General features: G+C 36.1%; 1 protein-coding gene and 1 pseudogene across 9 annotated transcripts in view; one reads left to right on the top strand and one right to left on the bottom strand.

Annotated features, from left to right (window-relative positions):
* The window catches only part of NBEA (neurobeachin), a 707,023-nt gene that overhangs the window by 322,265 nt on the left and 368,890 nt on the right, over positions 1–15,868 (bottom strand). The gene's annotated exons all lie outside the window — the stretch shown is intronic.
* On the top strand, positions 11,393–12,857 carry LOC119472601 (annotated as a pseudogene).

Raw genomic sequence — 15,868 nt, 5'->3', positions numbered from 1 at the left:
TGTCGACTTCGTAGTTGCTGGCTTTCTGATTGGGTCTCAAATCTTTCAGATTGACGTTCTGTTTGTTGATGATGAGGTTATTTCTGTTTCTTGGTTTTCCTTCTGACAGTCTGGCCCCTCTGCTGTAGGTCTGCTGAGCTTCACTCCAGGTCCTGCTAGTCTGCGGTTCACCTGCAGCAGCAGCTGAACAGTAAGGGTTGTTACCAGTTTTCTTCTTCTGCTATCTTTGTCCCAGAAGGATACCCACCTAGTGTCAATCTGATCTCTCCTTTCTGAGGTGGGTCTTTGGATATATAGGGGTCAGGGAGCTGCTTGAGGAGATGGTCTCTTCTTTATAGGAGCTCAAATGGTGAGCTGTGAGCTCTGTTGTTCATTCAGAGCTGCTGGGCAGGTACATTTAGGTCTGCTGCAGCAGAACTCATAAACTGCTTTTTTTCCCAAGTGCTCTGTCCCAGGGATTTAGGGCTTTATGAGTTTCTGTTATGCTGCTGCCTTCTCTCTTTTTTCTTTTTTTTCCTTTGGAGCTGCCCTGCCCAGCAAGGAGGCAGCCTAGTCACTGTCTGCCTGTAGAGGCTTTGCTGAGCTGCTGTGGGCTCCACCCAGCTGCCAAGTGAACTTCCCTGCAGTCCTGTTTATATGGGGGTAGTTAGAACTGCATTGGCAATGTTGGCCCACTTCTATTGAGGCGGAGCCTCTCTGCAGTGGCGGGTTGCCTTGGCAACGGCGGGCTGCCTTAGCATTGGCAGGTTGCCTTGGCAACAACGGGCTGCCTTAGCATTGGCTGACTACCTCCATAGTGGCGGGCTGCCTCGGTAATGGCGGACGCCCCTCCCCCTCAGAGCTGGACCGTCCCGGGTTCAGCTGTGCTTGCTGTGAAACTCTCAATCCAGAGTTTCTGGTTGCCGTTCTTTTGTGGGGGTGGGACCAGCCGAGCCTGATCGCCTGGCTCCCTGCCTCAGAACCTTTTTTAAGTTGGTGCTCCAGTCACCTGTTGAAGAGGCGCCGGGGTCTATTTGTTTTCCCCTGCGGCCTCTTACTGCGCTGGCTTAAACAGCGGCACTGTGGTTTGTGGCGCCTTTTTTTTTTTTTTTTTTTTTTTTTTTTTTTTTTTTTTTTTTTTTTTTTTTTTTGCCCTGGAATCTACTGTCCTGGTTCTCTGCTCAGTCCCCTTTTTAAACAGATGACTGGGTGACTTCCCGTGCCTCCAATTGCCAGCCAAAAGGGCACCCGGACCGGTGTATTTTGTACTGAGAACCGCTGCTCCGGGGCGCCGACAAAGCAGCCGCGCGGGGCAAAGCAGTGGCGCCAGCTGGCACAGCTGCGCTGGCCGAAACAGCCGCGCTGGTGACCTGTGGAGCTCCTCTGCCTGGGAATTTCCTAGTCTGTGGGCAATAAAAGTGTGGCATCCACTCACCCTCTGCGCTTTCACTGGGAGCTGCAATCCTGAGCTGTTCCTAAACGGCCATCTTGGATCCTCACCTCTATATTTTCACTGACTAGTAAATGAATGTCTTTTGATACACAAAACTTTAAAATTTTGATGACTAACAATTTACTTTTTTTTTTGCTTGTCCTTTTGGTGCCCTATCTGTGAAAACCACTGCCTAATTCACGGTCATGAAGATTTTTACCTATGTTTCCTTCTAAGAGTTATAGTACTAACATTTGGGTCTTTCATGTAGTTTGAATTAATTTTTTCATGTGAGATTGTAGACTAGATTTGTTCTTTGGCCTGTTGATATCCAGTTGTTCCAGTACCATTGTTGAAATGACTGTCCTTTCAACAATGGTAAAGACAGTCATTTCGAAAGATCTTGGCACCCTTCTAGAAAATAAATTGAGCATAAGTATATGGGTTTCTTTTTGGACTCTCAATTCTATTAAATTTGTCTGTAAACTATCTTTATCTAGTACCACACTGTTTTTATCACTGTAGCTTTGTATTAAGTATTGAAATTAAGAAGTTTAAATCCCCAAATTTATTCTTTTAAGATAGCTTTGTTTATCCTATGTCTCTTGCAATTCTGTATTATTTTAGAATCAGCTTCTCCATTTCTGGAAAAAAACATCTAAAATTTTGATAGAATGCATTGACCTTACATATAAATGTGAAAAGCACTGTTAAAATTAATTTTTCCAATCCATTAACCTGGGAGGTATTTCCATTTATTTATACCTACTTTAATTCCTTTCAACAATGTTTGAAAGAAATTCAACAATGTTGCAGTTTTTGATGAAAAAGTATTGACATTCTTTGGCTAAATTCATTACTAAGTATATATTTTTTAAAAAAGGTTTAATTGTAATAAAATACATATAAAATTTACAAGTTTTAATTGTATGGTTCAGTGGTACTAAACACTCACATTGTTTTGCTACCATCACTACCATCCATTCACAGAACTTGTTTCATTTTATAAAACCTAAATTCTTTACCTATTAAGAAATATTAACAATTCCCCATTACCTGCTCCTCTATCCTCAGGCCCTGGCCACCATCATTTGACTTTGTCTCTGTGAGTTTCACTACTCTAAGTACCTCATATAAGTGGAATCATGCAGTATTTGTCCTTTTACTACTGGCTTATTTTATTTAGCATCCATGTTGTAATATGTGTTATAATTTTATTCCTTTTTAAGGATGAATAATATTTAATTGTATGTATAAACAGCTCTGCTTATTCTTTACTTGTCAATGGGCATTTTGGTTGCTTTTACCTTTTAAGTACTGTAAATAAGCAGCTATGAACATAGATGTACAAATACTACTTAGAGTCCCTACTTTCAAATCTTTTGTGCACAGAAGCAGCAGAGGAACAGCTGGATAATATGGCAATTCTATTTTTAATTTTCTTAGGATCTGCCATACTGTTTTCCATAGTGACTACTCCAATTTACCTTCCCACTAACAGTGCACAAGAGTTTCAGTTTCTCCGTGTCCTTACTAACACTCATTATTTTCCAATTTTTTGATAGTACCTAACATGGTTTGGCTCTGTGTTCCCACCTAAATTGTCTGTTGAAGTGTAATTTCCAATGATGGAGGTGGGGCTTGGTGAGAAGTGACTGGATCATGGTGGTGGTTTCTCATGAACAGTTTAGAACCATCCCCTTGGTTCTCTTCTCATGACAGAGAGTGAGATCTCATGAACTTTGGTTGTTAAAAGTGTAACACCTCCCCCTCCCCCTCCTCTCTTGCTCCTGCTTCGCCATGTAAGACATGCCTACCCTCACTTCACCTTCTGCCATGATTGTTTCCTGAGGCCTCCCCAGAAGCCAAGCAGATGTCAGCATCATGCTTCCTTTACAGCCTGCAAAAAAGCCAATTAAACCTCTTTTCTTTATAAATTACCTAGTCTCAGGTATTTCTTTATAGCAATTCAAGAATAGACTGTTACAGTACCCATCCAAATGGTTATCCAGTGGTATCTCATTGTATTTTTGATTTGCATTTCCATAATGATTACTGAGGTTGAGCATTATTTAATATTATGGATATATTATACTCTTTTTGACTTTATTATAAATGGAACAGTTTTCTTAGTTTTATTTTCAGATGGTTCACTGCTAGTGTATAGAAATGCAATTGATCTTTGTATGTTGATGTCACATCCTGCCGTTTTGCTGAACTTACTTATTAGCTCTAACAGGTCCGTTTTTTTTTTTTTTTTTTTTTTTTTTTGTTTTTTTTTTTTTTTTTTTTTGTAGTTTCTTTAAGGTTTGCTAAGTCCTATCTTCTGCAAATAGAGAGTTTTATTTCTTCTTTTTCAATTTAGGCATTTTTTATTTTGTTTTCTTGATTAATTGCCCTAGCTAGAACCTCCAGTAAAATGAATAGCACTAGCATTAGTGACCATTTTTGTCGTCTTCACTTAGGGTGAATGCATTCAGTCTTTTATAAATAATCATGACTTCATTGTGGGGTTTTTTGTTTTGTTTTGTAAATCTCATTTATCGGATTGAGAAAGTTGCCTTCCATTCCTCATATGTTGAGTATTTTTAATCACTAAACAGCATTGAATTTTGTCAAATTATTTTTGTATCTACTAAGATGTGATCATGTGTTTTTCTCCCAGTCATTTTAGCAATATGGTGTATTACACTGATTGATTTTCATGTGTTAAACCAACTATAAGTTCCTGGAATAAATCCCATTTAATCAAGGTATATAATCCTTTCCTATATATTGCTCAGGTAGATCTGCTATTATTTTTTTCAAGATTTTTGTAGCCATCGTCATAAGATTTGTAGTTTTATTAACTTGTATTTAATAGCGCTGTAGATACTGGCTTGTGGTTTATTTTCAGACGGCTTTATCTGGGGGTTGGTATCAGGGTAATTCTCGCCTCATAAAATGAGTCAGTAAGTGTTTTATCCTCTTCTATGTTCTGGGAGAGTCTGAGAAAGAGTGCTGTTGATTCTCTTTCATCTCAAATGTTTGACAGCATTACCAGGGAAAACATCTGGTAATGAGTTTTTCTTTGCTGGAAGTTTTGCTAAATTACTAACTTAAACTTCTTACTGTTACAGCAATATTCAGATTTTCTATTTTGTGTTCAGCCAGTTGTAATTTAGTATTATGTTTCCAGAAATTTTTCCATTTCATTTAAGTTTTCTAGTATTGACACACAGTTGTTTATAGTAGGTATTCCCTTAAAATCTTTTTTCTTTCATTAAGGTCATTAATAATGTTCCTACTTTCATTCCCCATTTTAGTAATTTGAGTCTTCTTTCTTTCCTAGCTAAAGTTTTTTCAATTTTGTTATCTTTTTAAAGAACCAACTTTCGGTTTTATTTATCTTTATTACTTTAAAAATCTCTGCTTTATTTATATTTTAATTGCTGTTTTTTCTTCCTTCAGTCCGTTTTGCTCCTCTTCCTGTAGTTTGTCCCATTGGGAGGTTGGGAGGTTATGTTAATGTTTTCGTATTTCCCCTTTTTAAAAGTAGTTACTTACAGATATAAATTTCCTTCTGAGCCCTACTTTAAATGCATCCTATGACTTTTGATTTTTTTTTCATTCTCTTTAAAGTATTATGTAATTTCTCTTGTAATTTACCCTTTAACCCACTGGTTATTTAGGAGTTTCCTGTTTAACTTCCATGCATTTGTGAATCTTTCAAATTTCCTTCTCTTATTTCAAATTCTAATCCTCGGTGGTTGGAGAAGATAAAATACATGCTTCCAACCTTTTAAAATTTACTGACGATTGTTTTTTGGCTATATATGGTCTGTCCTACAGAATGTTTCATATGCACTTGTGAAGAACATGTTCCCTGCTACTGTTAATGAAGTATTCTATAGATGACTGGGAGGTCTAGGTGGTATATACTGTTGTTTCAGTCTAGGTGTTCTCTCTATTATTGAAAGTGGGATACTAAAGTCTCCAAGCAATGTATTTGAATTATTTATTTCTCCCTTCAATTCTGTACATTTTTGTTTAATATATTTTAGGAGTCTCTTATTAAGTGCATATATATTTAAAACTATGGTATCTTATTGATGGATTTACATAATTATTATAAAATGTCTTTGTCACTGTAATGATTTTTATATTAAAATGTATTCTGTCTGATATTGGCACAGTCATTCCTTCTTTTGAGTTCTATTTGTATGAATCATGTTTTAAAATCATTTTTCTGTCAACATATTTGTGTCTATTAATCTGCTTCCTGTAGAAAGCTTACAGGTGAATCCTTTCATAAAATCCATTCTTCAAATCTCAGTGTTTAAATTGGAAAGTTCATTTGCTTACATTTAGTGCAATTACTGATTTATTGATAAAAAAGGACTTCTGCCATTTTTCTGTTGGTTTTCTATGCGTCTTATTTATTTCTTCTATTTCTTGCCTTCTTTTGCACTAATTATTTTTTAGTGTAGCATTTTCTTTCCCTTGTTATTTCTTTGGTTTAACTTTTATTTTAGGTTCAAGGGTACAGAGCCATGTTTATTATACGGGCAAACTGCACAACACAGGAGTTTGGTGTATAGATAATTTCATCACCTAGGTAATAAGCATAGTAGCCAATAGGTATGTTTTCTGATCCTCTCCCTTATTCCACCCTCTACCCTCATGTAGGCCCCAGGGTCTGTTATTTTCCTCCTAGTATCACCTGTTCTCATTGTTTAGCTCCCACTTGTAAAAGTGAATATGCAGTATTTGATTTTCTGTTCCTGTGTTAGTTTGCTTAGGACAATGGCCTCCAGCTCTATCCATGTTGTTGCAAAGGACATGATTTCATTCTTTTTTTTAAGGCTTCATAATATTCCCTGGTGTATATGTGCCATATTTTCTTTACCTAGTCTACCACTGATGGACATTTAGGTTGATTCCATGTCTCTGCTATTGTGAATAATGCTGCAATAAACATTTGCATGCATGTGTCTTTATGGCAGAACAATTTATATTCCTTTGGGTATATACCCAGTAATGAGATTGTTGGGTCAAATGGTAATTCTGTTTTAAGCTCTTTAAAGGAAGTGTCACACTACTTTCCACAATAGCTGAACTAATTTACATCCCCATCAACAGTGTATATTTCTTTGACCAGTGAAACATATTTTAAATATTTAATGTCTGTGTTTAGAAAGTTCTAAAGTCAATGCTTCCTCAAGCAGAGTTTCTACTGATTTTTTTTTTGCTGTGTAGGGTTCATACTTTTAAATTTCTTTGTCTCCTAGCAATGACGTTTTGAATGTTATATATAATATGGTAACTCTTGAAATCTCATTCTCTCTCCTCCCTAGGATTTGTTGGTGTTGTTTTTTGTTATCTGATGAATGACTTTTCTAAATTAATTTTGTATGGTTTGTATTTTGTGTCATCTGTGGCCACTGAAATCTGTGTATGATTACCTTAGTGGTCAGCTAATAATTAAATAGAGATCTTAAATTCTTGGATAGAAAAAAACCTCTCAGATTTTCCTAAAGAACTCAGTAGGGACAGCCCTTCAATAATCAACCAGGCAGGTTTCAACTGTACCTTAGGATTCACTTCCTGTTTCCATATAGTCTCAAGGCCAGCAAAAGGTGAAAGATTAAGTCCTGTCCAAAGCATGCACATAGCCCTCGGCATGTGAATGACCTTTTGGACTTCCCTAAGTGTGGTAGAGTCCTTATGTACCCATTTCCAAGCTGTTCCTCCCCAACTTTTGGTTAATGCACTATTTGCCTAAACTCTTATCTTTTACCTAAGGCAGTAACAACTACTAGGATGTTAATTAATTAATTGATATTATCATCTGTGTAATTAATCTATACAGATGTTTCCTGACTTATGATGAATTTATGTCCTAATAAACCCATCATAAGTCAAAAATACTGTAAGTTGAAAACATATTCAATACACCTAACCTACCTAACCTAAGAAGTGAAAGATTTCTATAATGAAAATTATAATATATTGCTTAAAAATATCAAAGAGGACACCAAAAAAAATGAAAGGATATTCCATGTTCATGGATTGGAAGAATCAATAGTGTTAAAATGGCCATACTGTCGATTCAATGCAATCTGCAGATTCAATGTAATGCAATTCCCATCAAAATACCAATGAAATTCTTCACAGAAATAGAAAAAACAATGCTCAAATTGATATGGAATCACCAAAGACCCAGAATAGCCAAAGCTATCCCAAGCAAAAAGAACAAAACAAAACAAAAATCTCATTATCATACTTAAATTATTACAGAGCTATAGTAACCAAAACAACATGTTACTGGCATAAAACAGAAATATAGACTAATCAAACAGAATAGAGAACTCAGAAGCAAATCCACACACCTACGATGAACTAATTTTTGACAAAAGTACCAAAGAACATACACTGAGGAGAAGATAATCTCTTCAATAAATGGTGTGAGGAATACTGGATATCCATATGTAGAAGACTGAAACTAGACCCCTATCTTTCATCATACATAAAAACCAAATCAAAATGAATTATAGATTTAAAAATCTATGAACTCAAACTATAAAACTACTAGAAGAAAACACTGGAGAAAGTCTCTAGGATACTGATCTAGCCAATGATTTCTTGAGTGGTACCCCAAAAGCACAGGCAACCAAAGCAAACATGGACACATGGGATCACATGAAGTTAAAAAACTTTGTCACCACAAAGGAAACAGTCAACAAAATGAAGAGATAATCCATAGAACTGGAGAAAATATTTGCAAACTACCTATCTGACAAGGGACTAATAACCAGAAAATATAAGGAGTTCAACTCTATTGGTAAAAATCTAATAATCCAATTAGAAATGGGCAAATAATTTGAACATTTTTCAAAGGAAGACATACAAATGGCAAACAGGCCATTAATAGGTGTTCAACATCGCTGATCATCAGAGAAATGCAAATCAAAACTACAAGGAGGCTGGGCACGGTGGCTCACACCTGTAATCCCAGCACTTTGAGAGGCTGAGGTGGGTAGATCACCTCAGTCTTGAACTGAGGTCAGCAGTTCAAGACAAGCCTGGCCAACAAGGTAAAACCCCATCTCTTTTAAAAATACAAAAATTAGCTGGGTGTGTCAGTGGACATCTATAATCCCAGCTACTCGGGATGCTGAGGCAGGAGAATCACTTGAACCTGAGAGTTGGAGGTTGCAGTGAGCCAAGACCATGCCATTGCACTCCAGCCTGAGTGACAGAGTGAGATTCTGTCCCAAAACAAACAAACAACAACAAAAAAACTACAATGGGATACCATCTTACCCCAGTTAAAATGGCTTTTATCTAAAAGACAGACAATATCAAATGCTGAGGAGGATGTGAAGAAGAAGGAACCCTCATATACTGTTTGTCAGAATGGAAATTAGTACAACCCAGTATGGAGAACACTTTTGAGGTTTCTCAAAAAACTAAAAATAGATCTACCATTTGATATAGTAAATTACAGTGCTGGGTATATATTCCAGTGAAAGGAAATCAATATATACAAGAGGTACTTACACTCCCATGTCTGCTGTAGCACTGTTAACAGTAGTCAAGATTTGGAACATCCTAAATATCCATCAACTGATGAACTGATAAAGAAAATGCAGTACTTGTACAAATGGAGTAATATTCAGCCATAACAAACATGAGATCCTGTCATTTGCAACAACATGGATGTAACTGGAAGTCATTATGTTAAGTGAAATAAGCCAGGCAGAGAAAAAGACAAATATTGCATGTTTTCACTCATTTGTGAAATCTAAAAATCAAAACAACTGAACTCAGGGAGACAGAGAGTAGAAAGATGGTTACAAGAGGTTGGAAAGGGTAGTAGGAATGTTGGTTAGAAGGTCGGGGTGGTTAATGGTACAAAAAATTAATTTAAAAGAATGAATAGGACCTAATATTGAATAGCACAACGGGGTGACTACAGTCAATAATAATTTAATTATATATTTGAAAATAGCTAAAAGTATAATTAGATTGTTTGTAATGTAAAGGATAAATGCCTCAGGTGCTGGATACCTCATTTTCCATGATGTGATAATTACGCTTTGCACGCTTGTATCAAAACATCTTGTACCCCACAAATATATACGTCTACCATGTATGCACAAAAATAAAAAATTTAAAAAATTCCAATTAACTAATTACCTCCATCTTTGTCTTATCTGATGAATCATCAATAAACATCTTTTTTCCAACTTGTATTTTTAAAATTCTACAAGTTTTTATTTTTTCAAAATCTTATTCTTCATTTTTAATGGTCTCTTTTTATTCATTCTACTTTGTGCTTTATTTCACAATTCTAACCTTTGCAGCCCTTAGAGATCTAAATTCTTTTTTCTCCCTTGTTGATTCTCATGCATATTAACTTTCAGTCTCATTTAGTTAGTCAATCAGTGTTTATCTATGGATGGTTTGCTTTTGTTTCTAGTAACAAAAAGGAGTCAACTAGAAACATATCAGACTCTCTTAAGGATCTTGGCTTAGTCTGATAGTTCCAGGCTAGATTCTCTACTTTATTTCTGGTAGCAGGTTTAAAATCCCAGTGGTATGTTACTTTAGGCATATTCCCTGAGGGAATTCCTTCTCCTTGGGGTACTAATTTACAGAGGGGAGAGGTGGCCCTTGAGGAATCCTCACATTTTTAAGATCCATGATGCCAGCCGGGCGCAGTGGCTCATGCCTGTATTCCCAGCACTTTGGGAGGCTGAGGTGGGTGGATCACAAGGTCAGGAGATGGAGACCATCCTAGTCAACATGGTGAAACCCTGACTCTACTAAAAATACAAAATTTAGCTGGGTGGGGTGGTGCACGCCTATAGTCTCAGATACTCGGGAGGCTGAGGAAGGAGAATTGCTTGAACCCCAGAGGCAGAGGTTGCAGTGAGCAGAGGTCGGACCACTGCACTCCAGCCTGGAGACAGAGCAAGACTCTTGTCTCCAAAAAAATGACCCATGATGCCTCAATGAATATACTATATGCAGAATGTGAATATTCTGAACCACCGTGGTTTGTCAATTTTACCTCCTTAATATACTTTTAATCAATTAATTCTTTCCAGTGACAGTGCTTTTGTTTAAATCTTAATCTTTTCTCTCTTTGATTACAACAGCCATATAATTTTCTGCCTCCTTCAAATCTTCCATCCTTCTTATACATTTTTCACTTTTCCATTGGTGTCATTCAAAGTTAAATTTCTCCAATGGCTACCCACAATTTACAAGATAACTGTTAAACTTTTTATAATATAGAGATGTCTGTCTACTTCTCCAGCCTTCTCTACTGCCACTTTAACATATTTATTCTATATCCTTGAATAACCCTTGTATTTCCTTTAATGAGTCATGTTATTTCAGGGCCTTTATATGTGCCATTTCTTCTTCTTATAACCACTGCCACACCCTCATCCCTATAAAGTTAAGAGACCTCTCCCGGTCTCTCAAATATTCTGGGCATTTACTTATGGTACTATCTTTGCTTTTCCCCCTTCTTTTCTTTTAAAAAGTCTTACTCTTTCTAAAACTGTAAAATTCAGTAAATGAAGTACAAAATCCATTTATCTCAGTATCCAGTATGATTTGCATGGTACCTGTCAAGAAGCATGGACTTGCCAAGAATATATAGCTAAACAGATAAATGAATGAATGCATAAATATGTTATGTGGGAAGAAGAAGGCAAAGAAAAATAGAATTTGAATGATAATGCAGTTTTCTAACACTATAATACTGTGCAATACATTTGGCATGGAAAAACAAAGTAAATAAAAGTATCAGATAACTTAAGAATAGCTATTACAGAACATTTCCTATTTGGAGTATCTATACAACACAGAAAGTGAATGAAGTGGTCTTCATCTTCTAATGTAAGTTTATTTTTCATATGAAATACAAAAGAAAATAGTTTATCCAGTCATTTTCAATTCTGTTTAATAACAGATAGAGTTGTCATGAATACCAGAAAAAAAAGTCAGTTAACAGAACAAAGCATCCTATTCCAAATGGAATAGATATCAACAAGCAAGTTCTGATGTTCTTGGAAGTAACTGATTTTATGTAGTTTGTAATAATTTAAATGCATGTCTTTGACCCCAAACTGTGGGATCCTGATTTTGAAATGTACTTTTTATTTCCTGATGAAAAAGCAAATACATCAATAGAAAAAGCAATAGGATAGGTTAGACAAATTCACTTTTATTCATATGTAGATTAGAGAACAAAAGGCAGAACTAGTTTGTATCTATGTTTTGCTGTTTCATTAGCATTATAATTTTGGACAAACAATTTTCCCTATGTCTTAATTTCAGTTTTTGTCTTGAGAAAATGGGGGTGTACTATTTCAGATCTCCTACAAACTAGGGGTTTAAAGAGTGCATGCCCAAACTGTAAGATTAGATTTTAAGATCCTGATTTATTCAGTTAAGAAGACAGGCTTTCATTGAAGATTTAATACCTCTGTATAATTTCCTGTGGCTCCAAAATCTCAAAAGTAAGTTACAGAGTTTCTGGTGTCACTAAAAAGTACCTCAAAATGGTAGTTCCCTTTTCTGAAAGATACGCATTGATACATTGGTCATCTTTATGCTTCTTAGAAGAGAGAAAAATAGATAGCAGATCTTGATATTTAGTTATGAAGCTCCATACCAGACTGTGGTGGGATTTCATAGCAGTTCTGCATGTTCATCATCTACATTTGTAGTCTGCCATATTGGTTATGAATTATGCTACCAATCAAACTCTTTTTTGAAGCATGACCCAATTTACTCATTTCATAGGTTCCAAAACTACAAAGATCTAAAACCTGAGGCGTAGTGATGGTATATGTAAGCCGGCTATTTTGAGACTTTCTATTTGTGTAGAAGAAGATGGAAAAATAAAGCTCAAACCCCAGGCAATACCTGCAACTGAGGGTTCTTCCTCGGGAGACTGCAGCCTGTTGGCATGGCTCGAGTTTATGAACGGCAAAATCCAGCCTGGGAAGGTGGTTGTGTTCATCCAGCCCACCTGCCCATACTCCAGGAGGACCCGAGATCCTCAGTCAACTGCCATCAAACAAGGGGGTTCTGGAATTTGTTGATATCACAGCCATCAACCATACTAATGAGATTCCAGATTATTTGCAACAGCTCATGGGAGCAAGAAGGGTGCCTTGAGTCTTTATCGGTAAAGAGTGTATAGGCGCATGCAGTAATCTAGTCAGTATGCAACAAAGTGGGGAACTGCTGATGCAGCTAAAGCAGATTGGAGCTCTGCAGTAACCACAGAGCAAGCCCCACACTGACGTCCCTCCTCAAGAGCTGGATGGCATTGCAAATGATGACAGCACTTCCTGGTGGATGAATTTGGGGGCACACACAACTTTTTTCTTCTTTTGACTCAATATTTAAAAGTGGATCAACTTGCTCTTAATCACAAGGCCAAGAAGGTTGACAGGCCATCTTGGTTTTCTTCTGGATGTGCTCTTTGGTTTTCAGAAGACTGTGACAAGTTCTGGCCTAGGATTCGCTCACTGACCCAGGATTGTTCTTTCTCTTTGGCATGTATCTCTTACTGTTCTCCATGGGTCGGCATGCTTCTATCTCTAAGCCAGTGTTTTTCAACTATGTTTATCCAGACTCCTTCTCCACAATGATGAATCCATAGTTGGTTTTCTGCTACTGCCCATTAGCTGAAATAATTTTGCTGCTTGAATTTATGGAGTTTGTATTATGAAATCAGTGGGTATTTTGAATGTATTCTTTGAAACTACATGTATTTTTCCACTCAACCCCACCCTATCCCATCCCACCTTGAGAATCACTGCTCTGAATCAGTGTTCTCCACATTGTTCTCTCACAGATCTCATAGGAAATATTCAATAAATCTTTGAAAGGCCTCAGGATCCAATTGGAGAAATCATGTAAAAAGTTAAGCATAGTTGGTCTTGGTGTCACATGGATTAGTGGCACAAGTGCAGAGGCTGTGGTCATGTAAAACACTCTGTTATTTAAGATGGCCATCCAGATAATCCAGAACACTGGGTATTTATCTGATTTAGGGTACCAGCAAAAATTAAAAAACAAAATGTAAAACATCTGAGAAAATTTACAGCCCCTACCCCAAGAGTGTATCTGTGAAAGAGCCCCACACATTTTGAAAACTTAAGCCACCCTTATGAAGTTAAGCCTGTTCTAGAATTGTAAGATTGTTAATTTCCTTCTTTAGTCTCTAGTGAGAACACCTACTTTCTTTTATAATTAAAAAAAAGATGAAAAAAATGGAAAAATAAGACACTAGAGACTTAGAAATCTCCCCCTCTATATAGCTATTAGAAAAAAAAAAAAAAGGTAAGTTATTCTCTTAAAATAGAAATCTTTCCTCGAGGATAAATTCTATCAATTATTCATACCTTTGGGTCAGATGATTATATAAACAATTGTTATATAAAAATAAAATGAGACCTAACAAGCGATTAATTCATTATTATTTTGGAACAATTATTCTGATTAGAAGAAAAATAGGGAGAATAAAGAGAAACCACAAATAATAATTTTGGAGCTTGAGACTGAAATGCATGGACAAGAGAAGGCCGGCTGAGGACAATGAATTAGCATTGGCTGAAAACATCCCTTCCCTGTGGAATTAACTGTTAAGGGAAAGCCCCTGGATATAAGGCCCATCTATGCTCCTGGGTGGGATGTGAAAGGTCCTCTATTTTCCTCACAGTTGTCCAGAGCCTTCAAAATCCAGCTCAAATGCCACTTAAATAAATAAATCCTGTAAGAGCAAGTGACATTTATTGAGTCTTTATTATGTTCTGGAAATATTGAGAACTGATTACTTACTAGGCTAAGTGCTTTATAGTTATCACCTCATTTGATTCTTACTTCACTTGATATCTTATTAGTTAAGCACTAGCCCCACTATACATAAAGAAAAAAACCTGAAATAGATTAAGTAACTTGCTCAAAATCACAGAAACAGGTGGCTGTGTTGTTTGGAAAAAGTCATCAGTTTGGTGTGGCTGCTAACGGTTTCCAGAGAGTAAGTAACGGCAAGGGGTACAGATTTAGGCATTCATCTACTCAACAATAGTTTACTGAGAACCTTCTTTGTGGTAGTAAATGACAGCAAAATATAAGCATGACACAGGAGTAATTCATGGAACTTGAAGTAGGTTCCTAATTCAGTGTGAGAAGTAAAGAAGGCCAGATAAGCTAAGGCCTTATGGGTGGTGTTACAGAGCCTGAACTTTATAAGTAATAAAATGCAGTGTAAATTTGACAAATGCATATTTCATGTGACCACAATCAAGAACACTTTCCTCACAAAATGTTCTTTTGTTACTTTTTCCTGCCATCTGTAGCAAATGAACTTGAACAGTTTTCTGTCCCTATAATTTTGTCTTTTATAGAATGTCACATAAATGGAATCATGCAGTATGTCTTTGCTGTTTGGCTTCTTTCACTTCACATAAACTAAAGTTCCATACATGTTATTGTGTGTAACGGTAGCTCATACTTTTTAAATTGTGGAGTTGTATTTCATTATAATGATGTATTATAATGAGTTTAACCATATACCTGTTGATGTACTTTGGGGTACTTTCAGTCCTTGGCTATTATGAATAAAACTGCTATGAATATTCACATACAGGTCTTAATGTGGACTTATTTTTCACTTCTCTTGAGCAAATACCTAGGCTTGGAATTTATTAAGACATACAGTAAACATATGTTTAACCTTGTAAAATACTGACAAAACTGTTTTCCAAGTGGGTATACTATTTTACACTTCTACCACCATGGTACAAGTGTTCCCGTGGCTCCATATACTCACCAATGCTTGGTGTTGATGATCTATTTATCCCATTATAGTAAGTGTGTAATGTTATCTAACTGTGGTTTAAAATTAAATTTGTCAAATGAGCAATGATGTGGAACATTTTTTCATGCAGTGATTGGCCATTTGTATATCTCTTTTGGTGCAGAAACACATATAACACATTGGAAAACAAAACAAAATGTGTTATATATGTTAACATGTTATTATAACTGATTTTGAATATTGATCTTGTATCCTGTGACTTTGCTAAATTCACTTATTAATTCTAGTACCTTTTGTCGGACATCTTAAGATCTTCTATTTTCCAGAATGAACTGGCTAAGAACTCCAGTCAAATGTCTGATGGAAATGGTGAGTGAGAATATCATTGCCTTGTTTTGTATCCACAGGGAAAGCATTTTGTCTGTCACAATTAATTAAGATGTTAGCTCTATGTTTTTTTGTAGATACCACTTAAACTGAAGGAGTTCAACTTAATTTGTAGTTTGCTAAGATTTTTTATTTTTAATTATGAATAGATGCTGAGTTTTTCAAATGCTTTTCCTACATCTATAATAAGGATCATATATTTTTCTTTTGTAGTCTGTTGATATGGTGTATTA

The sequence above is a fragment of the Cebus imitator genome, unplaced genomic scaffold (genome assembly GCF_001604975.1).
Source record: "Cebus imitator isolate Cc_AM_T3 unplaced genomic scaffold, Cebus_imitator-1.0 Scaffold108, whole genome shotgun sequence".
Lineage (NCBI taxonomy): Eukaryota > Metazoa > Chordata > Mammalia > Primates > Cebidae > Cebus > Cebus imitator.
This window is presented reverse-complemented; position numbering and strand designations above follow the sequence as displayed.